The 27,935-nt window shown below is 41.5% G+C and overlaps 1 long non-coding RNA gene across 1 annotated transcript in view; it reads right to left on the reverse strand.

Annotated features, from left to right (window-relative positions):
• Positions 1-7,739: 7,739 nt before the first annotated feature.
• The window catches only part of LOC111927543 (uncharacterized), a 61,622-nt gene continuing 41,426 nt past the window's right edge, over positions 7,740-27,935 (reverse strand). Inside the window, exons 4-5 of the long non-coding RNA XR_015283606.1 lie at positions 11,368-11,466; positions 7,740-8,220 (exon numbers count right to left, since the gene is read on the reverse strand). This is a non-coding gene — a long non-coding RNA (uncharacterized LOC111927543). The remainder of the gene's footprint in view (positions 8,221-11,367; positions 11,467-27,935) is intronic.

Raw genomic sequence — 27,935 nt, forward strand, 5'->3', positions numbered from 1 at the left:
AGGTGGAAAATGCCCATGGCTCTTGAATGGGGCTGGCATCTTCTACTCATGGCAGCTTTTGAGTCAAATAAAGACCCTAGCAGCAGGGTGGAAGCTCCTGGCAAATTCTTCCAGATCCCTGATTATAGCTGGTCTTGGCAGGACATTTAAATGGTGCAGGGAGATAGCAGAAAAGCTCCCTGTCATTGAACATCCCACACAGGACTAACAGACATGCTGAGGAAGCCAGCTCCTGGTCAGGGAAAATTTTTCTTGGGGTGTTTTTGAAAATTCTTGCCTGCCAGCTGTTAATGGATGGGACTGAAATGCAGTCTGCATGTTAATGAGCCTATTATGAGCAGCACTTTATCTTGTGACAAAGGTGGATTTAATGGAGTTGAAAGGTTTCCCAGAGTAAATTATAAATGTCCTAATAATGCAATGAAGACTCTATTAATGTATTTATTAATTACAACACAGCCACATTTCAGCAAGCCTGCTTCACCACCCCAGTATGTGGCTTTTCCAGTAGAGAAAGCTCACAGGGACATGTCCTGCAACCTGAAGATGAGAAACTGCAGTCCGTGTCGCAGCCCTTCTAGAAGCCCTTAACATGGTGTTCCTTATCTCATCTTGCACTTTTACTTCCACTCTATCTGGCAGTATCTAGCCTTGATGTCTGTGAGGAGCTTAGGGTGCTTATTACTCAAATGCTTCAAAATATCTCCTCAGTCTATGTGTCACTGTCATAGTTCTGGAGTGGGATGAAGGCTCATCTCATGTAGGTTTGGGCCATATCTCATAGCTCCCTAGGCATACCCCATTGTTTCTCTGGGCTATTTTGATGAGGTTTTACCCATACCATGAATCTTCCAGCAAAGGTGATGGTCATGTCAGCTTCCACAGTGCCTGCTTTTACAAGGTACTGTGGCATGTACTAATTGTTATTTTTTGCATGCCTGGGCTCAGAGCCTTAAAAGTTCAGGTCAGTCTCAAGGCTGAGATGAATTCTTTGTTTCAGGACTAGTGCTGTCTTTTTTACACAACTGGTCAGAGGACTCTTCTACCTGAGGTGCTCTGGTTAGGTTTCCATGAAGATTGTTCAGAGGAGAAAGGGACCATGATAATTGTTTTACAACACTGTCAGATAGAGGACATCTTTCATTGTCTTTCAGGTTATGATTTGTGTTAATAGTGAAGTGTGAATGACTGCAGACTTCCTGTGGGTTTGCTGGAGTCAAACTTTTGAACTCTTTCCTCTCCTAGGAACTAGCACACTCAGAGGTAAGGAAAACAAGGCATGCAATTAACATAAAATTCTGGCACAGTATCATGATTCACAATATCACCTAGGTTTTTTCTTTCTGTGCTCATCACCCTTGTTTCTTATTGAATGCCATCTGTGCACAGAATACCTATGTTTTCAAGCTGCAATCTACATCTCATTTGGTAACCATACACCTGTTGAAAAAAAAAGGCTAATACAACAGCTCAGACAGCTCACAACTTTTCACTGACAAGGAGAATATGATCTTTCCTACCACGATGAAAGACTCCAGTTGAGAAACTTGTGGTGAAAGGAGCAGCACAGATCTATAGGAGATGCTTTCCTTCATGCCAATGGGCTCATTGGTAATTTTAAAGAAAAGGTTTAAAATTCTATTTCAGTTGGAAAAGGGGACTAAATAAGCTCCTTCATCCCAGTTTCACTCTAAGCTCTCAGTTGCATTGTAATTAACTTTATTATCTGCAGCAGTGTAAGAACATTTTCAGTCAAAATAAGAAATAATGGTTCTTCTACAGTACTTGCTATCCAAGACTGAGTTATCATATCATCCTACTGTCTACTGCCTTTCTTTGCTGTGAAGCAGCTTGTCTCTGCTGACATGAAGTAGTGGTGGGACAGAAAGATTCCATGTTGCTGGCCCTGACTCACCGCCCACTCCTATGTCCTAATGCTGTTCCATTTGAAAACACATGAAAGAGGCCACCCTGAATGAGCTCTTCTTGGTGGTAAGCATTCTTTGCTAAGGAATTACAGATCTCATCAGAGGTCCAGCAAGTTTTAATACTATATCTAGAAGAAAAATGGCTGCATTTTGGTATTTTAAGGAAAGAAAGGTGGGGGCATTTGATCATTTCTTTAAAGCAAAGAAGAAGTTGCTCTGAACATGGAAAGCATCCTATTCAGATCATCTGGACCATGCCTGGACTCACTTGCCATCATATAACTGTGAACTTCAACATCATCATAGAAAGGTATCATTACAGAAGGAGGTCAGTCCTGATTAACGTAAGTATCCACACACTTCTGAGAAACAAAAGGACCATGACAGGTCTGGGTATCTCTGTTCTACCACTCTTCTGGGGGTCAATTGCAGGAATCCTGGCAGACATGATCAAAGAAAAGATTATCTTCCCAATGCTTGTCATAAGTGATCAGAGAGGCACATTAAACCACAAATAGAGCCATTTGTATCAAACATGATGGTTTTCCTGGAAAATAGAAATAATATAAATTAATTTGTCAGCTAATATTTAGATCCCAGCCTGTTCCACAGCAATACATTGAGAAGAGCTGGTTGAAATAATTATTCTTGACTTAAACAATCATTCTTTTTATTTCTGAAGGCTAATGGAATGAAAACATGCTTTCTAGACCTTAGCTAATGACAGAGTCAGAAATAATGATCAGGGACCCTTATGTTCCTCTCATAATGAGGAAGGCAACACAAAATGATAGGGATGTGAGTCCTCAGCAATCACTTGTTCTTTATTTAAAAGATAAATGGAGCATTCAGATGAGTTCTTTAGGTAAAGTGAGCCACAAATAAGGTTTGAGGGCAAGAATCTCTCACAGGTAATGCCATATAGGCAATCACTTCTCTGGAGAACAGATTTACAGATGTTGAAATTTCTCTGTCACAGAGAGGCAATCTAAAAGCCAATACTGTGAGGACAAGCCAAATTAATCCTTATTTCTCATTGCCCCAAGTCTGCACACAAGGTCCCCTCTGGTGCAGAAGCAACCACATGTCTAGCCTGGGTGTCAGCTGGTAGAGTGGTACAGGATGGTCACAGGAAATGAGAGCCCCAAAAAGATTCAGAGAAGGGGACATAGTAAATTTGAAAATCGCTTTTCATATGCCTGTCACCTGAACTTCATGTCCCTCTGCCATGCACTCTCCTGTCCCCTATCCTTGCCCAAGCCCAGATTCTAGCACTAATCCAGCTCACACAAGACCCTCAGCAAAATTAAATGACCCAGAGATTCCTGTTCCACTGTTTGCTGGGTATCAAAAGACTGGACAAAGCAAGCCTAGAAGGTGCCTCAGAGAAGCCCTAAATAGGAGCTCAGGCAGGTTTACCCCAAAGGAGAAGAGGGCAGAGGTAGTCATCCATACAGCTTCAGAGAGAAAGAGCAGGGTATGGGAAGTCCCCCAGGCTCTGTGCTGATAGACAGATGCAATTTCCTTGGCATCTGCTAAAAAGAGCTGGAAGAAGTGAGAGCCTGGAAAGACTTCTTCCCTGCTGGGTCATTCTTGCTAAGGAGATTGTACCTGTTTGTTTCTCATAGGCTGATGAAGGCAGTGGCAAAATGGAGCCCCCATAATCTTGGAAGAGCAGTTCAGGTCCAGCTCTCCAGAGGCATCTAATTTTTCACCACATCACCACATAAAGCAGGTTCATGTTTCCTTTATAGTTCTTGTTGTACTCATCAGTACTCCTGTAAATAGACCTGAAACAACATCCACAGCCTGGGGACTTTTAGGGAACGGGCCTAACTCCTTGGTTGCTGCACCACAAAAAAATTAACCTAACATCACTGCTTTTGCTTCTAGTGTAGGAAGAAGGGAATCACCTGCAGGTTCAGATGGTTAAAAAAGAGTCCAAAGGCAGGTATGCCCATATCATTGATTACTCAGCAGGGGAAGTATATAATCCACTAAAAAAGTTCTGAAAGATGCATGATTAGTACAATCAATAGTATTTCATTCCTTTCGTTATGAAACCATCATGGAGGGAAAAACTTTTTTAATAATCACTATGATACATATAGATGGGTATGTACCAAGAAGCAGTCTCCTGGAAGCAAAGAGAGAGTAGTTCACAGATACATTTCTTTTTTATGAAAGCCTGCTTAGCCCATTAGAAAAATAAATTTAAACCCATTGATCTGTCAGGGTTAATGACAAGAGAAGCACATCTGAGAAATTGGTTAAATATTCAAGACCCTATTTTAATAAAGCTGTTTTCCCAGGGTATGTTCTCATCAGCTCTCACAAGTTTAGTGGCAGGAGCTTTTTTAATGTCTTCAGCTTTTTGAATGTGTTCATGTTCCATAAGCATGTAGAGGAGCATCTTGGAGCGGGAGAGCTGACCGGTCCTGCAAGTCAGGACTTGAACTCCAGCACCCTGGTTGACATCTGCCCAGTGTAGTGATCCATGAAAAGACATGTGGAGATGACATACTCTAAATCTGTGACCGTAAAATATTCCACAAGACTTTGCAGGCTTACATTAGAGTAAGTTCTGTTTCATTTCAAGGAGGAAAAAACTACTAAATTAGTTAGTAGATAGATCCATCTATCAATGGATCCATTTTCATGCCTGCAACTTCTCTGTTAAGATTTTGGACTTTTACTCAAGATTCAAGATATTCCTAATAATTAACTTGAAATAGACTCCTCCTGTATCACATTTTGCATTATTCTATAGAAATACGAGTTTTTGATGCTGTGAAGCAAATACAAGCTTCAGAAATTCCACTACTGTGATTTTTCTTACCCTGCCCAAGACAGTATGAGATGCTAATCACCATCCAAACTTTGCAGCATGAAGACTGAATCTTGAGATTCTATTAATGAAGACCCAGCTGCAGTAAGCTGGGCTTGTGGCTTAGACAGATGGTACAAGACTGCCCAAATAATGAACTGGGAAGGGCAGTTGTCCAAGAAAGTGCTTCAAGTAACTTTAAATGTACATTTGACTTGGTGTAATTTGTCAGCCAATGTATGAATTTTTAGTCACGAGCACCAAGCTCAGGGATGATGTGAGCTGCTTTAATCAGCTTGCCCCCGGGTAGGAAAAGCACACAAGGAGAAGGGTACTGTCAGCAGCACAGAGCAGGTCTCAACAGTTGCCTCCACCAACTCTGATTCACTCACTGCTGGTACAACACTGTCACTCTCACCTGTAAGAGACTAATACTAACATATGCAACCACCTAAAACAGTCTGTGCTGGCAAAAAAACATTTGCAAAACAGTCAGTGATGGGATACAAATGTATTGCCCTAACAGATACTTCAATATTTCAAGATGGGGGAAAAGAAGGAAAGAAAGGAGAGGAGAGCAGGGGAAAGAGGAGGTAGTATATAATCTGCTAAAAAAGTTCTGAAAGATGCATGATTAGTGGGGAGGGGGAGGGGGAGGGGGAGGGGGAGGGGGAGGGGGAGGGGGAGGGAAGGGAAGGGAAGGGAAGGGAAGGGAAGGGAAGGGAAGGGAAGGGAAGGGAAGGGAAGGGAAGGGAAGGGAAGGGAAGGGAAGGGAAGGGAAGGGAAGGGAAGGGAAGGGAAGGGAAGGGAAGGGAAGGGAAGGGAAGGGAAGGGAAGGGAAGGGAAGGGAAGGGAAGGGAAGGGAAGGGAAGGGAAGGGAAGGGAAGGGAAGGGAAGGGAAGGGAAGGGATCATGTTCTAGGGCTGCCATGAATAAGAGTTGACTGTATCAAAACTGGTTTCCCTACAATCCAGGTGAATGACTTGGCATTTGGCAACATTAAAAATGTTGAAATGGGTGCTGCAGACTGCACCATCCTATCTCTCTGTGTAAACATTCTGTCCCCATCATTATTGGCTACTCCTTCAGTTTGTGTGTCATCCTCAGATTTTATCAGCATCAATTTTATATTTATTTCAAGATTACCAATTAAGAAATAGAAATAACACTGGACACAGACTATTTCCTACAAACCTCACTCCCGTCAGTCAGCATTCCCTACCCCTTTTGGCTCAAGTCAAAATACTGTGCTGGGGTATGCTGAACACAGTGCAAAAGCACATTATCTCTCTGCAGTCTCTGTCAACAACTGAATTTGTAATCACATACAAAATGAAAGTTGTTTTGTTTAGTACACTCTACCTCCTTGAAAGCTAAGTTGCCTGATATTAATTATATTTCCAGTTAGAACTTCATATTTCCCTGTGCACTATTTTGCCAGGTATTAATTTCAGGTTGTTCAGTTTGCAATTATCTATCTTCCTGTTACACCCCTCTAAAGGGATGAAAAGGCACTGGCAAAACCTAAGACCTTTGCAGTCATCTGCAATATTGCCAGCACTCCCAGGTTCATTAAAAACAGACATTTCCTGAGACAGCCCTCTCAAAACTCCTAGATATATTTTGTCCTGATAGATAATGTTTAGCAGATTCATCAGTTACTTCTTCTGGGAAGCAATCAGCTTTATCTAAGTCCACATGCTGTAGATTTTCAAATGCAGAGTGGAAATCTTGACATAATGCCTTTGACTCCCTGCCTTCATTGTAATATCTTTAATTATCTCTGGCTGATAACAGCATTCCTACTGTTCCTAAGCCTACAGAAAGTCCTCACTGCCTCTACCTTCTCTCACTAAATTAGAGGGTTTGTGTGCTGTGTTTATCTGCTTCCCACTCCAGCAACCCCTCTTCTGCTGCCTCTTTCCCCTCTCTGACACTGGAAGAGTGTTGTGGTTGAGTAACAGCAGGCAGGTTCTGGAGGGGGATAACAAAGTATGCCTGACAACTGCTTTGAGATTCAGAGACTTTCTGCAATTCATCTACAGGTAACGGGACCAAAAGCCCTGCCAGCAATTAGAGGGAAATTATGTGAAGAGATAAATTTGAAAATTCCCATTCTCGGGTTCTCTATGCTGTTGTACAGGGTTTCTGTCTGTCAAAAAAAAAAAGATAATGAAAAGTAAGTTAATATTTGGCACTGAGGCCGTAACAAAGACAGGCACAGAAGTCATTACTCTGTGGGGCGGGGGAGTCGGCTGATTCTGAGATCCTGACCCCTCCCCTGGAGGCAAGATACTTTCTGCAAGAGAGAGAAAAGTAACACTCCCAGAAGTCTTTGAGTTAGTTGTGTTAAACTGTTACACTCCATTGGTGTTCTCCCCTGCCATCCCACCCCGATACCTGTATCCCAGTTTCCCCCCGCCCCTCTCCTCCTCTCTAAATACCCCAGCTTTTCCCCTGTTCGAGAGAGCGCCTGTCACCGGCTCCCTTCGCCAAGGGCTTTGCCTTAATAAAGGCTAGTTCTAAGCGGAACGCCACATAGCGCTCTAGTCCCTTCTTCCGTGTCACCTGCATGCTGCCGCCGAGCTGAGCTGGGCTGAAATCATTCGCCGAGGCGAGGACGTGACTGTGCTCCTGGGCAGTCCTTCTCAGGACAGCTTCTTCAGGGAGTCGCGGCACAACCTCCACCGCCACGGCATTACTCTATTAATTTTGTGTCTTTTTTCATTTCACTCATTTTCTTTCTCCAAATTACCTGGTGCATCTTGTCTTTACTGCCACATGCACAACTGAACTAAAAGCTTTGCTCTCAGGATGCATATCTACTACAAGGAGAAGATCGTTATTGTAATAGCACATTCACCACACATACACACACTGTATTCTAATAACTACAGCTGTGTAGAGAAATCCTCTTAAATCAAAGAAATACCACAATGAATAATGAGAATGTTCAACAAAACACTCTGAAGCAAACAGGGAAATAGACTGTTTGATCTTTTAATATTTAAATACATCTGGAGTGCCCAAGGAATGGCTGCATCTCACAGACTCCTGAACCTGATGCCTCTAACAACATGTTTTTTCTGCATGCGTCTGTAGCAGCCTCTTAGTATGGTTCTTCTTAGCAGCAGGACAGGACAGCTGGGATTATATGGAGCAGCATTTTCCAGCTGTTTTGATTTCTGTGGGTTTTGTTTTGTTTAGCTTGGGTTTTCCTTCACGGAACTTTGTCCATTGAGTAGGCTAAATCGTTGAATACAGCATCCATTTCTTCTCAGTGGAGTTAGGCAATAGCTGAACACTAGGGATGGACACATGCAGCCAGTCAAGGGCTGCTTTGTTAGTCATGACAGCCTGAAGGACCAGCTGCAGTGAAGCACATGTCCCACTGGACAAGCTATACTTCACTGGGAGAAGGAACATAAGCAGCCCGATCTCAGAGGTCTCCTAGTCCTGAAGAAACTGTGAAAGTCAAAGGAGAATTTTGATGAATGTCTGAGGCAATGGCATGTTCACCTCCTCAGCATCTCTGTATGAGGGAAGCAACCTCCTGGTTTTGGGTTCACCCCATGAAGGAGTGGTTGCAGGAAGAGGGTTCCTCATTGTCTGAGATAGGGGATGAGCATATACCCTCTCCAAAGCACTTTCTAAGGACTTCCAAAGCATAAACTTGTCTTCTTGGTACAACCACGCACAGGGCAAAAGCCACCAAGCTAATTCTGCTCTAATTATCATCCAAACTGGAAGGTGAATAGCTGTGAAGCTGCTTTGCTCCACTGAAAGGCTAATTTTCTGGGCAGTGAAAGGTCGACTGGATCTCTCAAAGCTGAGTTTGTTACCTAAACAGAGCTGCACTGTGCCATGAATACTCATCAGCTTGTTAAGAGAGGCCAAAGCACAGCTCTGGGTCAGGTTTCCAACAAAGTAATGTTCCCACTGAGTTAAGTCTGTGAAACTCCAGTCCCAGGTATTAGTACCAACCTGTTTGGAAAATCAAGCCCAAAACCCTTGAAATCTGCCCTTTTTCATGTTCTTCCAACTACTAATGATCTCCATATTTAAAAACTGGTTGTGCTGAGGGGTGGTGTGATAAGGATGGTAATAGAAATAGGTTTTTGGAGTCCGATAAGCTACATTTGGTTGAAATGTTTTAGCCATCCTTTCTTGATGTTCTTGAAGGCTAAATGTTTTAGCCTTACTTTCTAAGAATGAGAAGAAAATAGTAACAGGATGTTTAAAATGACAGCCAGAGAAGGCAAAACTGTTTCACAAATCTCTCATAATTCTCTGGCCATGTCAGAGGAAAGCCATGACCTACTGATACTGTTAAAATGCTTTTGAGCAAACTTCACAAAAAAGAGAAACTGTAGGAGTTCAGAGAAGAAAGCAAATTATTAATTTGATGAAACTTTAATAGCGGGAAAAGAAGTGAAGAATCAGATGGCCTATTTTCACCCTGGAAAACATCATATGCCTCAAGGTTCCACTCTGGATTCCACACTTTTTAATTTGCTTGTATTTATGAACAATCTAGAAAGGACTGGAACTGAAACAGCAAAAATGCACCAGCCACAAATTTATAGGTGTGTGAGTAGTAAAATTATTATGATGAGAAGACTCAGAAAGACCCTAGGTAACCCCATGACTGGCTCAGGTAACCAAATTCCAGTGCCAAAACAACAAAGATATGTAACATTGAAAAAGGGAAAATATTGCTTGCACTGGAATCTAAATTATGGTGGGAAATCTTTACCAAAAAAGCATAATTTCTTTACACCTATCCTGTGATCCATACTTCCAAACTGCTGAGGGCCCTCATGGCTGCGCAGTGCCTCCCCTTAGTAGACACCAGTGCCCAGAATACCAAGGTGGCTCTGAGCAGCAATTGTCCCTGTCACACCATAGGAGACACTGTGCCCCACAGCAGGGCAACACTTCCCTTCCTGCTTCCCTCCCTCAGCTTGCAGCATGAGGCTTTGCCAGTTCACCAAGACAGGTCCTCCTCTGTAGTCTCTTGCCCACCACGCATAAAGACACACATGGGGCCCTCAGGTGCCCCTTGTCCTCTGTCTCAGTGAGGGGCACCAAGGAGGAGAGAAGAACAGAGTATGAAATGTGAAAGAGAAAGAGGTTGTGATATTATAAGGAGAGGGAAAACAAAGGATGGAGAAAGAGAAGGGAGTAGAAATGGTCGAGAGCTGGGGTTTGGGAGAGGACATTGTACTGCAGGTGGATATAAAGGTGACACAAGGAGGCAGTCTAAGTCATCACTGTAGATATATCCATGTAGATTCAATCTGTGCACAAACAATATCAAATAGCTAAAATTAATTAAAAATAAAACACTCAAAAATATTTGAGCAGTTCTATGTAAGCACTACAAATACAGCTGAAATCCTACACATAACATCAGATCATAGGCTCTAAAACTTCCTCAGAGATACTGCACAAGTTATATGGGGATATGGTTCCTGTTAAAGCAAAATGTTAAGACATGTTTGGGAAAGAGCAGAAGACAAGACTATTAGCAAGGGTTAGGTTTATAAATCACTACAATAAGAGTGGTACAAATGCTGCAGGGTGGAAAGGAGGCCAAAGGAGCAGGGAAGCTGGAAAAGCATTCTGTACTGACAATTCTCCCACACCTCCAGGATGCCTGAGAGTCCTGGGGAAGGCTAGGCTGACAAAAAGGGTGAGTGAAAGGGTTGGTGCTGGAAGAGAGGCATGAGCTACTGCTCCAGTTGGAGTAGGTCAGGAAAGGGCTGCCAAGGGATGGCAAAAATAGCTTTCCTATAAGATCTTGTTTATCCTGACCATGACTGGGAAAGCTGGGACAAAATTCAGCCAAGGTCAGCAATTTGGACTGAGGTATGGATCAGAGTTTGTGTTGGGAGAGGTGCAAATCTGTCTGTATTTTTGAGTGGGGCTGGAAGCAGACTGCCAAATCAATGCTTAAGATGCTGAAATAATTCATCTCCTGAGACCTTTTGTACAATAATATGATGAACGAATGTGTAATCTTTAGAGTATACTCACTTTATCCCTCCTCCTTAGCTCATAAAGTGAGGAAAAGAGACATGGAGTGAAAAAAAATCACAGCAAAATTGCTACAGATAGAAATATTAAATACCTTTTGCAAACAGGTGTTTAAGCCTATGTCCTCATTGCTATAGTAGATCAAGGACACAAGGCGATTTAAAATGAAAATGTATTTGTCTATGGATAACATTAGTTTCCAGAGTCATGGGAGTTAATGATAACAACAATTTTTAGAGTATATTAAATGCCATACTTCAAGACTTAATCCAACCTCTAACTGTTTTGGGATCAGGATGAGAACTAATGGAGCTTGAGAATAAGGTTGAAAGGATTGATTATCCTACATCTGCCTGCTGTGAGGTTCTTACATCTTCCTCTGAAGCATGTAGTGCTGGCCAGGGTCATAGGCAGGCAGCTGGATAGGAAGGCACCCTGGATTAGCTTGTTTGTACTCCCCCTGCTCTGCCTTGGCTGCAAGCTATGCAAGGTTTTATGTCTGTAATCCATGGCTCTCCTTGAGGAACACAGAGGGCCTCTGAAATGCTAAACAACCCAGGGAAAGAAGCGTACCTGAAGCCATGAGTAAACCCAACAGACAAACCTCTGGCACAGATTTTGGCTTCTTCTAAATGGCTCAAGGTTTGGATGTCTTTGTTTTCAGTCCTGTATCTGAAAGATAAAAGAATTAGCAGGATTTCTTTAATCTTTGTGTTCTCCTAGATAAGTGTATTAGAGGAATTTTGCAGGTTATGGTAATATTTATTTTGAATTAAAATTAAAGCTGCACCACACTGTGTTTGTTGTATCTTAGTGTAGGGCACAAATGAACCATGCAATCTCCTTTAGCTGACTGCAGAAGCATCATTCCTTTTGCCCAGACCTGGATAAATGAAATAATGGTGCTAATTTTCAGCAAAAGCCAGTTTATATCTTGCTGTGATGCAGCACACACAGAGCCCAAAACGTCTCCTTAAATAGGTCTTTTATTTTCCAAATTTCATGGGGAAATTGATTTTCCCTTTCAAGCAACAGAGAACTACAGGCATAACCTAGGACCTTTTGGAGTCAGCATGCCCAGCTATTGACAGAGGAGACCAATATTTTTGTGTAAACATCTTTTAGTGAACATAAGAATATCTCAGCTGACTTTGCCTGAGCTCTCTCTAGCCAGTTTCCTCTCATTTAATCAGAGGAGAGGCTGCTGCTACTGTCAAAAATAAAGAAGAATATAGAAAAAATGATAGTTAATAGGCAGACATGTCTCCTCACTACAAGCAGAGTTCTTGCTGGTGTCCACAAAATTTCCTTTCCACCTCCAACAGAAATACAGTTTGCAGAAAAGATTAAGATCACAGGCAATGATTTGTAAACTAAGCAACCACATTTCTGGGGCAGAGTGCTCCTCTGCCTGAACAAAGGGATAGAGGGGATATAGGAGTACAACATGAGCACTTGCCATCTCAGAACCTTTGAGGTCTCTCTGATTCCTCCCCATGGTGGTATGAAGCCCTCCCTGACCAGAGTAGCCCACCAAGCAGTATAGCCCACCACCAGCTGAACTATATTTTCGCCTAACAACCCTAACAATCCCATCATAACCTTCTGAAAATCTCTCACTCTTAGCCCTACCTAGTCAACATTCAGGGAAGTGCAATTTAATTAACCCTTTGTCACAAGGACTCCATTCAAGTACCCCATCCAGATAAGCGCACATATTGGCTCAGTTATATTGCCTCAGTTTCTCTTGTCAGTCTTTTTATTTCTCCTTCTGCCTTCAGTAAGCTCTTTAGATTCAAGCACTAACCTCAGGCCAATTTTTTATTTCAAAGCTGGATTACTGCCTTAACTCCCTCTTCGCATTTTTCTACTACTTAGTTCAATGCTCTCTGACTGTGAGGATGTAACACAGCAACAAAGGACCAGGAAAAAAGAGAAGGGATTAAAGTATAAATGGATCTAAATACTTAATAGCTGGAAGGAAGAAAAGTGTGACCTACCTTAATCAGAAACAAAGTGACGACAATAGGCTTCATCTGGCTGTGTACCTAATTGTTGATTTATTTGTTTGGTTGGTCATATATTCATTTATTTTTAAGGCAGCAGGTATCAAAAAACATGCTTAAAAAGGTTTCATTCAAATGTGTCTTCAGACATGATTTGGAAATTTTCTACACTTTGGAAACAATCAAGGCATCATTAAAGGAAAAAAAAATAAAATTAACTTTGTGAAGACTAGCCCACCAGACAAGAAGCAGTCAACAATTGCAGATTGAACCCACTGTGTGTAAATTACATAGACTTAAATACACCACAAGGATCTTTGTGGCAATTCTTGAAACTTATCACATCCCTTTAAATCTGCATCTTGAAGCTCCGGGCTCTGGAGTTAAGAGATTATATAAGTCTCAGCTTCCATCACAAAATAACACTGAATGTCAACAAGGTTCAGATATCAATAAAAACCTTCCCAACTTACATCTATCTCTTTTTGACTTACAGTTTTTGAAGGCAAAGTTATGGGGATGGCATACCAACTTGTCTTTTGAGTCTCTGGAGTGAGTGGTGCAGTACACATGGACCTGCTGTAAACGTGCAGATCTCTCAAGGTTGTTGGCTGCATTCTTTACTCACACTCCAGCTGCACTGGGAGAAGGGACAGAAGATTTGAATTGCCAGTGCAAACACCTGAACTTTTGCCACCTCCTGCCTCGTGGGAAATCTGGGAGGAAGACTCGTTCTGCTGAGACTTCATGGCCTGCCCCAAGAAGAATGTGCCTTTGGGGTCCTCCAGGTTGAAGTAATGAACAGCTGAGAGTGATGCATGGATTGCTTCAACCTATACCTTATTTGCTTCTCTCCTCTGAAGCAATGCAGCTTGACTCATCACTGTAACTCATCTCAGTAGCCTCTTGAGATCTGAGCTGGATTGGGTTTCCTTTAACAAATCAGCCTTCTAGCCTCATTTTAACATTAATTGATTGGAGATGCTTTTAACTGTTCCTTCTGGGTGTATTAATTTTTTGCAGATTGAATTTGGTTTGATGAGGCAGGAAACCTGAAACTATTCCTGGCATCTCCTGTGTACTCAGAATAACCACTCTAATGCATTCAGAGCAGCACAAAGCAACAAGGTGGTAACAGAGCAGGGCTGGGGGCAGGGGGACAGAAGGAGTAGGGTAGGGTGAGCTTAGGTAGTCACCTATCCATTTCCAAAAGACATCAGTAAGTGATTGCTTTCCCAGTTCATCTTTTATATTAAACACTCTTCTCCCAGCAATGCAGGCTGGCAGCTCAGGCTGGGGCTGCTGACATTAACAGATATTAAATATACTCAGGAGAAATATGATTGTTTAATTGTTTAACATTTATAAATGTTTGAAGTGTCTAGTAAATGTGCTGTTAGCTGCCCTTCCAAGGAGGCTTAGTGCAAGCTATTGTGTTTTGCTGAGCAAGAGAAAGGCTGGAATATTAGACAAGGAATCCAAAGGCAATTTTATCAGCAGTGTTATGCAGTCCTGGAACACATTGCTTTTTTATTGGAAGCTTTTCAGTTACAGCCATCAAATAACTTGCTATTCTTAAACATCGAAATGCCATTTTGCATTTTAAACCCTCCAAGCTGGTATGTGTAAAGGATTGCTGTGCTCAACAGCAATACCTCCTTCTTCTGCCACTGTGGCAAGGCTCTGGACAGGGTTAGGTTTTGATGCTCTGTTAAACCAAAGATTTCATCCTTCCTGCTCACCCACACAGGAGTGGGAGAAACATTTGGCCAAGTTCCTCTCTCACATAACCCTACTCAAGTCAATGTTTAGCCCTTAGATGAGGTTGACTGATTCCATTCCTAGCAAGGTAACATGGATCACTAAATAAGCGTTATCCATCTCAGAGAGTGTTTGTTTCTTCCCACAAGATTTGCTATCCTTTTATTTACAGAGATGCAGTACCAGTAAACTCCAACATTACAGCTCAGCTGTTCTGCTTCTGGAGCAAAGAAAATAACAGATGAGAATATAACTGCCGGAAAAGAGGATTGGCCACACCAGAAGTTATATAAAAGAACATCAAGAAAATGGACTGGGAGAAGATCCTCCCTCTGGCTATTTCTTCTCTGTTTTTCAGCTTTTGGTTTTATAAGAAGCAGCTTGAGGCTGTCCCTTCCTCTTGGCACAGGAGGGATACTGTGCCTGAGCCTGTGAGACCTCTGTTAGCTTGGGCAATGTAAACACCCCCTTGCAGAGGTTTTCTCATCCTTAAAACAGCATCTCTGTCTAGAAATCTTCCACAGGGCTATAAAAAGGAAACCAAGTAAAAGTAAAGGGCCATTTTCTTTGGTAAAAGGCCAGGTTTCCTTAGGAAAAAATGGCTGTTACATTTTACAGAAGAAATTCCATTTATTACTAAGTTACATAGATTAGTGAGTGACATGCACAGTATTTTTGGAAAGCATCCTCATTCCTTTAAAACTCCCCACTATATCCAAATAATACATATACAGCCATATCTGGACTAGGTGCAGCCCTTCAAAATGCTCCTCTCTAGTCAAAATCTCAATTCAGCCAAACTGAGGGACCAGCTTTTATTTTGTATTAAAGAATCCAAAAACCATTCTTCTGGTATACATACATCCACACCTTACCTGAGGTGGTCAGTCCCAGGAGAAGCCTGAAGCCTAGGACATCCCCGAGACTCAGGACTATACATCCAATGCACCCATAGAGATGATTTGAATTCATACTGAATTCAGGCCTATCCACCATTTCAAGAGGAAAGAAGGTCCTTTCCTTGTGAGGAAGGACTTGGACCATCTCATCTGTCCAGTCAATTATGTGATGTTACTACAGGCCACAAGTGAGGACAGCAGAGCCAAGCATCATGCTTTGGGGTCTCTGTACCCACACAGCCTTTAGCACCTGTACATGTTCCTTTTCTCCCTCCTTCCCATAACCTGGGCTGAATAGCTGAATAGCCCAAGGCAGTGATTCAACAGGCTAGACAGCCAGCGCAGTTTGCTTAATGCAGGTCATTAAGATTAGTCATTAGGTGGTCATGATGGTCAACAAGGAACTGGCCAGTGCACTACAGAGGATTTTAATCTAGAGTTCCAGCACCAGCAGGTGCTGGCTTTGGTAAACCGATGGTCTCATTGAGCAAAACAAGGCCTGGGTCCTCCTGATTCTTAGAGCAGTATGTTTATTTTAAATTCAAACCTACTGTCTTTTTCTGCTCCTCTTTTTCTATTGCTAAAAATGGTTTTATGACAGATCTTGATAGATATGAATTGTCTGCCATATGTTGTTTCCTTTCCTGACTGTTATCTCCATATGTCAAATGTACTTGGATCTGATGATCTCCATACAAATGGTAACAAAACAAACAGACAAGGAAAGACCAGACTACAGGGGAAACAGAATCTCACTGAAATACCAGCAGACAGCCTTTTTACAAGAGACTGTACAGTTTACATGCTGTCACTCAAAAACAGTGACTCCTTCTAGGCACTCTCACACATAAGTTGCTCTGTGCTAAGACAGGGTATGTTGAAGGGGAAATTCCCTGGGCATCCACCACCAAGCTTAGTGAGAGTAGTGAGAGACATAATAAATAAGTTTTATTTTGCCTCCAGCATAACTTGTGCCAAGCTTTTATAATTTGGGGTTTTTTTTCCTGGTAAATTGGGTAAATTATCAGAAGTGCCTCAAGTGACTTAAATTTACCAAATATTTGATATCTTAAGTCACTTAGACACTTAAGAAAATGGTATCTCCTCTCTCTTACAGTCACTTCTTTCCTCCTTCATTTCCTTCTTACCATATTGCCATCTTTTTGGGTGTCTTCTCCCACTCTCCAAGAGATCCAACAGCAAGTTTTGCTTTCCTAGAAAAGACACAGAAATTGCTGCTCATCCTTCAGGCTGTTTCCCCCTGCAATGAGCATCTGTGAACATGTGAGTACTTGGCCTGGCCAAAATCTTCTTGTCATGCCTGTTGAAGAGAGGACAGGATATTCCAGGAAGACTGGTGACCATGAGGACAGGTGAAGCCTTGCTCCACAGAGCTATTCTCTCTGTGATGAGAGCTTTCTCTGAGGCCACACAGATCCAGAGTTGTGTTGTGCAGCCTCTGTGACCATCTTGCATCACTGTAAAGGAATCATTTTTCCAATGGTAAGCATACCTGCAGCCCTGCCTCCTTCTTTCTGTGCCCAAACCTTCCTCAAGAAAGCATGACACAGTGCCTTTCTTTCTGGCTAAAACCATAAGGAATGAAATTGTTCTTTACACACCAATTTGTGTAGTTCCTGAGAAAGAACCCACCAGCAAGGTAAAAGTTAAAAAACATATTTCAGGTATGATAGCTTTTGACTTCCTCAAGTTCTACATCTCTGAATCCTTCTTTTCTTTCTCTCTTTCTTCCCCTCACAGCCCCAGCTGAGCTGCTCAAGAAGGGAAGCACAGTGTTGTAACAGACATCTTTCCAAGGTTAGAAAAGACACCTTTCTCTTTAGAAACGACAGTCTACATCTGGTTAGCATTCCTCTCCTGTCTGTAACAGATACAGGCAGAATTGATTATCTTTACTTCAGACCTACTAATTAAAGCCCTGCTCTGATGTAATGGTATCACTAAAATTTCCACTTGGGTCATCTGTGGTTTTTTTGTGGATCCTATTTTTTTTATTTTTTTTTTTCAAGACATGAGATTATATTTAAGGGAGTACATTTTTAAGGGAGTACATTTTTAAGGGAGACCAGATAGCAAAGAAATTAAAGGAGATAATGAGTCTAAACAACCAACACAAAGGAGTTTTAAGACCTAGAATAATTCAGGTTTGAAGGGATTTTAGGAACCCATCTAAACAAGCTCAAAATCATCTTGAAAAGCAGTCAAGCTGCTGAGGGCCCTGTTCAAAAGGTTTGAGAATTTTCAAGGATGCTACAGCCTCACTGGAGACTTGTTCCAGTGCTGGATTGCACAACTAAGAGGTTAATGCAACAACTAAATAAAAGGGTCTGTGGCTGGTTTCTGTCTTGAGCTATCCTTTCAAGGCAAAACATGGAAAGCAAGCTTGGTGTGGCTGGTATTTGCGTGGGGCTCAGCATCTACCCGAGAAAACTTGAGGAAGAGGAACTGCTAAATTGGTGTTTCAAGCTTTTGTTCAACTACAAAGCACATCAAGGATGCTAACTCCTCAGGAAGTGTTACTCAGCCTGCACAGCCATTTGGTGAGCAGAGAAGAGGAAAAAAGGTCTGTAACAGTTTGTCTTGAAGAGCAAGGTCTTGTGAGCCCAGCACTTCACAGATTATCCCTCATCAGAGGACTGGCCACACTGCTCTTCAAAACCAAGAGGGTTTAGGGACTCATCACTCATCATGTTATCAATGTTTTCATTAGTCTTACACTGTTACACAGACCTACTTTTATAGATAATGTGACTGCAGCGTATTTCCTTCCAGCTGTCCCATAATCTTTTCCAGGACTTTACTGAGAGATCTAAGTCCACAGTACACTCAAGAGGACAGTCACAGAGGGTTCACAGGCAGAAACAAGCAGCAATGAGCAATCCAGGTCACAGGAACAACAAACCAAGTCATGCCAACTTCAGTGAAGGCATTAAAATTGTACACTGAGTGCTGAGCCACTGCTGAAAGAGATCTTACTGGAACGAGTGCTTGTGTGAGCAGTCAGGAACATGAAACAGATTGAACCCTTCAAGAAATGCCTCTTTCTGAAACTCAGGTTACCACTTGTTAGTCTGAGTGTAGTTAACAGAGGTCAGAGGTTCCCTTTAGCTGCTGGGTGAGCCCCTCTCTTCATAAACCTTGTCACCATTTGCTCTTGTGATGATGGTGGTCCCTCAGACCTTTCTCATCAAAGGAAAGGAGGTTGCAGCAGACCTTTGAATAGTCAGAGGAAGCTAAGATGTTTCTAAGAAGCTTCAATACACATGTAGTTTATTTGTCAAATTTACTAACACCTAAGATAAAAAGCTTGCTGTTTGCTCAGGCCAATACTAAACAGACTTGTTGGGTTGCCTGTCTTCTACTTTTTGGTTGTTACTACTTGTATATTTAGAATATTAAAAAAACAAGTGTGTCTTTTGAGCTAGCTGAAACCATAAGTTGATCCAAACAGAGTGCATAGACTGTACAACATGCTTGCATACACTGCAGTTTTTCTTTGAGTAGTTCTTGAACTAACCTCTCAAGCCTGAGATTTCAGTATTTAGCAGTAAAGTTCACAGTTACTAAAATTCAAATCTTCTGGGCCACTTGCTCATAAGCCACAGAAGTGCTTTTCTTGAAAGTGCAATATAAATAAAGAAATGAGACAGTGTATGTAAAGAGTAAAATGTGACCACCTGATCAGTATACAAAGATGTTAACCCAGTTGAATGTTGTCACCATAAGGTGCCTTCTTTGTTAAATACCTTATGTCCAATGTTTCTGTGACAGCCTTCTTTCTTAAATGCCACCTTGCCTTGTATTGCCTCTGCTGCTCCTGGCACCCCCTAACAGCAACCGATGACACCACCCAGTATGTAGATGAGTGAAATCCCATGGGGGTTAGCACACAGTGGAAGTGAAATTAACATCTAAAGACCCCAAGAATCAGCAAGCCATGGCTCAAACCAGACTCCACACTACATCAAGGACCAAGGGAGAAAATCAAGCCACTTACTGATGTTCCAGGCCTCGTCGCCATAACTAAAACACTTGCTATGCATGGCTACCCTAGGTTTTCAACAAGCCAGTGTCTTCCCAGGGACTCTCGTGGGGACAGAAGCCCTGGCTCTGCTGTACGGCAAAGCCGAACACCTCCTCCTCTGTGTTGACCATTGGGAGCAGCAGTGGTGTGCACAACCCCTTGAGCTCCCCCCACCTAGAGCTGACCTCAATAAAGACATTAAAAAGGAGCCAGTCTCCTTGCCTGTTCTTGTCAATGTACATAATTCGATTTAAATTGAAGAAAAATGACCCTGGCTAATTTTTTTTACCCATTCATCTTTCCAGGACTCTGGCCTTCTGACTGTGCTTTGACAGGGTATCTGAAAGCAGCATAAAGGAAAACCGCTCAAAATATTCATGGAGTCCTCATAGAGGTAAGAGTGAACTTTGTTTATTGCCTTTATCAGTACGTTTTTATAGGGTTTTACAGGGTTCACGTGGCTTAAGGAAAACTACTGTTGGGTAAACTAACTTGATCATGCACATCTACTTTTACATGAATGATTATATGCAAATCTGCACACGCCTCTATGTCAATCTCTCCTCCCCATTCTGCGGTTAGTGCATCTTGCTTATCATCCTCTTTCTTGTTTACAACTTCACTATTCTCCCTCATTATTCAAGGAGACTTCAAGGACACTGCCTCTGGGGCTGTGGGCTGGGTTGTGCAAAGAGGCTTTGAATAAAATATTGTGTCCTTGGTCTGCTAGAATATTCTCTACAGCAGCAACCAGTTAAGTGAAAGGCACTGGGATATGGGAAGGGCTGAGGACCAGAAGGGATCACTTTGAGTGGTCTGTGACCACCCTAGCATCAGGGCTGAAAGAAAGCAACAATTTCAGACCTCCTTTCACCACAGCCCCAGTTACCACAAGTCTGCCTGTATATAAGGATTTACATAGTAAATAACTCCTAGTTTTGCCTGTGACCATTAAGTACCAGTGTTATTGTCCTTAGGGAGCTCTTAATGTCTCCATATTAATTTAATATAATTTTGTACCTGTTCTTTAGAAATGCAATTTCATGCGTTGCTTTGTTTCAGACAATACCATTTAGACAAACTGAAGTCACTACATACACAAACTCCTTAAAGGTAATACTGCCCTGTGATGAAAAGAAAATATTTGATTGCTTCATATGCTTGAAAGGGAAGAAATTGAAAGGACCAACCAACATCAGACAACCTCACTATTTGGTTTCATATTTAAAGAATTTGACTATATTTTGTTGTCAAACTCTTGCAGCTTAATTCAGTACAGTTTTTACCAATATACAGTGCACTTCTGTGTAATTGCTTCTGTTTCAGTGGTACCCTTTAATCAACACAAGATCTTGCGCTACATACAGCACATGTGGAGCTCCTAGAAAGCCTTGCCAAGCCAGAACCTTCACAAGCTCTAAAAGAACATGCCACTCTGAGTGGAAAATAATAGAAATCATAAAGCTTCCATAATGAGTGCATTCAGTTTTGGTGCCATCTAAAGACTGAAGCATGTTTGAAATTAATTCTACAAGACAGACAGGAACCACTATAGTGTACAAGCAGAACCAGGAAAGACGAGAGAGGAGGAAATGGAACAGCAAAACGACCATGGCACTAATGACTATGGCTATTAACAAGATATTGCAAGAGCGAAATTGTCCAGGGAGAGAGACAGAGTTTGGAGGCGGGGTGGGGGGGTGGGGGGTGTGCACATATGTGAAGGCATGGGACTAGAATCAAAAGGGTGAACTCCCAAATCTCAGTGGAGTTAAGCAAGTTTTTAAATATAAATAAATTACGTTTCTCTTATAATCGATTTAGTGATTGCAAAATGTCTGTTAACAGGTTTGAGATTCTTTTCTGAAATTAATTCACCAATTGAAATTGTAACTGAAAAACTGTTAATTAATTCAAGTGACCTACACTTCATTCACAAGGTATTTTGGGAAAAATTTTGCTGGTTTTGTACAGATTTCTAGATAGATAAATATGCTTCTCTATCCCTAGCTGCTGTGACTCATTACTTGCTAACACTGAGTTCCAAAGGCAGGATCTATTGCAAATTTAAATTTCGCTGTTTGGAAAAAAAAAAAAATCACACACCAGCTAAAATTAATGGTAAAATGTAAAAGATAAAATTTTTCCTTTTTTTAAAATTTCTATGGGCACATATGCTCCTGGGAACTCTGGCCTCCAGCTTCCCTCAATGGGAGAATGATAAAAACACCCCAAAACAACAGAGGGCTTGCAAACATCACAGCAAAAGACTAAAGAAATCAACTTGTGGGAAAAGCAGTAGTTTGAGCCTACATTTCTTGACATGAGACACATTTCAGACAGATGTTTTGTATAAATTGAAGAGGTATCCCAAGCAAGGACCATCCCAGCAAATTCATTTGAAATCACAAATGTTGATGGCAAGTTAATTAAAAAAATCCCTGAAATTTTTTATACTTCTCTAGCATTAATGAGTGGAGGTATCCTGCATTTAGGTGGTACATTTCTTTGTACAAATGAAGGATGGTCACAACTTGTCCTGCTAAAGGAGTACATCTCTAAATCCCCCAGTATTTGGGATTATGACAACAACACAGATACTATAGCAGCTGTGACTGCAGCTGCTGAAGTTTAATTTTATTAAGTGATCTCTAAGGAGGACAAAATAACTTTCTGCACATATTTGAAGATCAAAAAATTTGATCTTTAAATTTTGATTCTTTTAATTTGAAAATTAAAAAGGGCAGTGTAAATGGTACCAAAATAAAACATGTCTGTATGATGCTAAGCAAGTCAGAGGATCTGACTGCAACACAGTGAATACTCACACATGCCATACATCTTAAATACATTACAGGTGAGTTCCCTGAATCAGCTGCTCAGTTGGATATAAAATGTGAAGTACAATTTTTAGAAAAAGAGTTTCTAATAATGCAATCTACCAAACCAAGGGACAGAATTCCAAGGAAAGGGGTAGAGGGTTCTACCCCTCTCATTTTTGAGACACAGACATTCAGTTTGATAGCTGGTCTGTCCAGAGGTAGCTAGAAGGAAGGTCGTTTGGTCTTTTCCACATATAGCTATGATTTTCTAGCAGCCAGTGATAGGCAAAAAAAGAAACTTCTGTTTTCCTGAGAGTAAAATAATCTACTCTTTCAAATTCATTTCTATGGCAACATTGACAGCTCACAGAGAATGGGACAGTGTGTTCTCCACTCCGCTTTGTGCCCCATCTTCAGACAGCTCTTCCCTGGCTCAGCACCCCTTTCTGGTACTTATTGCTTCCTTGTCAATGGCAAACCTACATCCACCACTGCTGCTGCAGGTTATGGCATCAGGCTAGACTCTGAAATCCATAGAGGCAGGACTGACAACAGGCAATAATTTAAATTAATTGAGATTTCCCTTCTCATTTGGAAACAACTCGGGGAAAACATAAACCTTGTCATGTTTGAAAGATGGCTTAATACTACACTCCTGAATGAGACATGACTGAGTCTTAATCCCACTGAGTGAAACTTGACCTGTTTGTATTAAGGGTTTATTATTATCTCTGATATTTCTCCCTCTCCAAATCCTATGCACATCATTTACATGGGATTTTTAAATGGCAAAGCAAAATCCATTTGGAGAGACATTTTCTCATTTTAATAACATTTTCACACACATCAGCTAAGTCAGTCACTGTTGCAAGACCAGCCTCCCTTTTCTGCAGTGATCAAAATTAAATGCCAGCTGATCTCCTGGAAGGCTACAGACTGAGCCCAGTACAGCAAGATGCTGTGGTAGGTACTGATGTTCTTGGTGAATCCCATCACTACTTATTAATGTGTTTAGCAGTAATTCAATGATAATTACCATATTCTTACAGAAATCACAGGATCCTAGTCCAGTAATTTTTCCTGAGGGAGTTTCTTTATACTCTGAGACCAGACTTCAAACCACCAGGGAAAGTGCCAAGTTAGAACCTGCCTCCACAGTGGATCAGGTGAAGAAGTGGCCCTGAAGTTAACACAGGAGCTTAGAGGTAATGATGGGAGGTCTTTCCTGCCAGGAACCTAAGAAATAGATGTCAAATTCAGGCTTTGCTCTTATTTGGACAAACTCAATTATAAAGCTTCTATTTTTCAAGAAGGAGAATAGTATAACTTCCTATATTTCTCCTCCCCACAGAACAGGTTTCTCCCTGTAAGGGACCCTGTCTCTGCTGTAAGGACCTGAAAGGAAAACTAGAAAGACCAGAGTGCAACCTCCCTAAGTCATGTTCAGCACTGGCTGGCTTAACCAGAGCTGGCCAAGGTTCATCCAAAATAAACACAGGGGACTCTTAGGACCAGCCATGTCTTTTTACAGGTAAGGTACTTTTACAAGGTAAGGTCCTTCCTCGTACATGCTTTGATCACATATATCATGTTCATTTCCTAAGGATAATAGCCCACAACACCAAACAATTCAGGAACATGTGCCATCAGGACCTATGGATTTGAATTGACAGAGAGTATAGACATGTTCTTATGAGGACACCAGAGGAAAGTAACCTCACTTGCAGAAGCAGGAAATACTCTCACATCAAGGGTTCTTCCACAGTTACTACCTCCTCTCATCCCCCCAAAATATCTGTCTTCTTAATAACCTGAGCCTGGGCCCCTACAGTTCAATAACAGAGAGCATTTGCTGTGAGAGTAATCCTTAAGGGAGGGTCACCCAGAATTTTTTGAAGGACTCGAAACCATTCCAGAAGAAAACCCAAAAAACCAAATATAATTCAAATGTTCAGGATCACTGTATAATAAAAGATCTTTCAGTCTCTCTGAGCTATGAAATGAATCAGAGGTCACACAAATATTTTAATTTTTTTTGTGAGTACATGCAGAATCCTTTGTCATCCATTATGTTCTGCAGTTATAAGTGATCACAGGACACCCAAAAAAATTATTGAGGGTGCAAACTGGTACTGTTATAATTCCTCCTTGGGCTCAGATTTTGAAAAATGCCATTTTTTTCTTCAGGTTTCCAGTGAACAAGGTCATGGGAAATGCTGTTTTATACCTAGTAGCTTTCTAACTTTATGCCAGTTTTGTTGCATGAGGATTGTGCTCAGTCTCAATAATCCTGTCTTCAGGCAAGAGGCAGAAGAACTAAGGAAATGTACTATTGTGTTTAAGCATTTGCTAGTAATATTCTATGATTGGGACTATTATAGCATCTGAGCTAGTCTTGCTTTGCACCTTGCACAAGGCATTCATGCTTGAACAAAGAACATACAAAATGCTACTCTTTGGATTTGGCAGCACATTATAGGCATTTGGCGCAAGCATAAATTTCAGTGTAAAGTGCAAGGCAACAACGAATCCAATCTCATTCATTCCACAAAGAAAAGAGCAGGGAAAAAGAAGAGTATTTTGCGCTTACCCAATAATGAAATTTGCCAGGGCTGAAGAGTCTTTTTTTTTTTTTTTTTAACATTCGTATCAGCCTTGCTTTTTAAAAATGGAAAGAATGGTAGTTTAAGGCAACTAATAGCTTACCAGGTCAATCTCAGCAGTGGGATATGAATGAGGAGATGAAAGGTATAGAGGGAATGAAATCCCCAGACACAGAACTATGATCCTTTTGGGAATCATTCCCATAGAGCCACTTAGAACAGGCCATCCCAAGCACAACACCCCTGAGAGTAAAAGAAAAACTTTCTTCTTTGTATCTTACCCTCTATGTTAAAAAATACTGTTTTCAGCTTATTCCCTGAGGAGTCAGAGATTCATCAAGAAGAAATAAAGCTGGCCAGTCTGGGAGAGATTGTGTCTCATGTTCTGCAAAGGCACACATTTCTCTTATCCCCAGGAAGAAAACTGCCTCGTTTTATATTCAGATTCAAATGTACTGAAATTATAAGCAGTAGAATAATTATGTTCAACATGATCTGCTAGATCTGACCTTAATAAGATAGCCTGGTGTCCTTAGCTCTTATGTGACTGACTCCTTCCATTTGTAGACCTGGGGATCATTTCCACATTCTCCCTTCAGTAAAAATAAGTTATGTGCTTCTTGCATCATGTCTATGTGCTCTGTGTGACCCACAGGCCAAAATAGCAACTCATTTGGTACTGTTGTGTCTGAGTGCTGGCTTGGCCAGTGCCACCAACATAGATACAAAGAAAGTAAACATTTACTTAGAGTAATAGACACAGCTGTGGAGTATTTTTAACCCTTATTAGTTTGGTAGTGAATTTTACCAATGCCAGAAGAAACAGTGACACAATGAATTTGCTGTGAATGTTGATGGCTCCACAAAGGTATTTGGTATCAAAACCTGTCACAAACCAAAATCTATCAGCTTCTTTACTTCTGACCTCCAGGTCACATTGGTATTCCAGTGCTACACATCTCTCCCAGTGCTGCTCATCCATGACCCACAGACTGTATTGTAGCATCAAGCACCCCACACTATGCAGACAACTAATTTTTTTCTCATGGGATAGGTGTAACACAAAACCGTCACACCAGCTGGAATGGCTCATCCTTGTTTGGAAACCTCCCTGTACTTAGAAGATGGAAAGCCACAGGATGGGAGGGAGAGGGAAGAACAGATCTGTTCAGGACATATCCTTTGGAATCTGCAGATGTGGTTTTTAATCCCTCTTTTCCTTGGGGATCAGTTAATCAAAAGCACATAAAAGATGAAAATCAACACATCAGCTTTCTCCTCAGTAACAGGAGCACTTGGAGAAAAATGTGTGGCTACAACTTAGATCTAATGACTATCTGCCAATTTTAATCCCTGGAAAGGTGCATGCATGAAAATTTGGTTAGAAGTTGCCCCCAACCTCCCACCCCCCTTTCTCTGATAGACAAGGAAGTAAGGTTTTTGCAACTAAATATCAGAAAACAGGTTATTAAAGTGCTTTATTCTGGAACTTATGCAAACATTGCTTATTACTGGTTTGGCTTTCTATATAATTTCAGATTTCTTCAAACCAAATGCATGAGACATGCCTTAAAGCCCTTAATTTCCACTTGCTAGGTGTAAAAGGAGGCACTCTAGCATTTCCTCCACAGGGATGATGGAAGGATAACACTACAAATGATTGAAAGGTGTTCAGAGGCTGTGGGTATAGATGTTGCAGAGTATGAGGAAATACAAAAAGAACAGAAGTGTCTTTATTGGGAAATTGCATATGTATGCATCAGACCAGGAGACTTGGAGAAAAGATGTCTGTTAAATTTTCCCAAGTCTGTCCTTGGTCTTCTAGGTGATGTTGGAAAAAACACTTTCCTTCCCAGCACATCCATCTCTCCAGCCACAGTTTGGAAACAATACTACTGACCTTACTGAGGAGCTGAGGAGATTGGGAAAGCTGAATTCACTCACAGGCAGAACGCTTCATGATTTGCATCACAGATCATGGATTAGAATTAACAGTGTCATTGTCCTGGTGCAACCCCAATGCAGCTGATTTTGAGCCTCTCATATTTCACTGTTAAAGCAAGAAGAGCAAAAGTCAGTCTTGCTTTGACCAGCCTTGAGCAAACTCCCTGCGCTTTCTGGTGTACACACCTTGGAAAAGGATGACATGGCACACTTTAGCCCTTGTGTCAAGGACAACCACATAACACAAGTTTGCCTCTGCAACAGTGACAAGTCATGCCATCTCTTGCATGAAGCACCATCCCTGCTCAATGAGCTCTACAAAACAAACTACAAAAAAAAAAGAGGCTACAAGCCTCTGTTATACCTTTGTCCTCCAGAGCTTCCCTGGCTCACCTGGCAGAAGTTTCCTCTTAAGTGCCTATGATCTGCCTTGGAGAGCCTGGCAGGACAGCAGACACCTCATGGCAGTTTGTCATTCAGTGTTGCAGGTCAGGGACCTGTGTTCCCTTTCCTATAGAAAGCCTCTGACAGTAATTTTCCAAGCTTTAGTGTATTCTTTAGCTGAGGAAGATCCATAATCTAAAGTTGGAGAGGTTCTCCTGCACGGCAGGAACTTGTCAGTGCCCTGCTGCTTCCCAGTGACAGGGATTTTGCTCCTTGTCCTGTTTTGCATGGCCTCAGCATTTATAGTCTGTAGCCTCCTATACCCCCTGCTCTTTGCAGTGCCACCATGAAAATGTCTGTATAAATGCGAATTTCAATAGCCATTATATTCCCAGCAGCAGCAATCCCGGTCAGTACCTCACAGCCTGCTAATCCGTCATAGTCATGAGGTTACTTATCTCCTGCTCTTTTCAAATACCTCGGCAGTGGATACAAAAGGGGAATGGCAGAAGCTATTCTTCTCTGGGGTCTGAGAAGGGTTTTTTTTCTCTTTTCTCTTTTCTCTTTTTTTTTTTTTTTTTTTTTTTTTTTTTACCAAGCATCACATTCAAAATCCAATGGCAAAGTTTTCAAGAGAGATGAAAGTTGAAAATCTCCCAAATTTCTGCTACTGTAAA

Source organism: Cyanistes caeruleus, chromosome 2 (assembly GCF_971803275.1).
Source record: "Cyanistes caeruleus chromosome 2, bCyaCae1.hap1.1, whole genome shotgun sequence".
Classification (NCBI taxonomy): Eukaryota; Metazoa; Chordata; class Aves; order Passeriformes; family Paridae; genus Cyanistes; species Cyanistes caeruleus.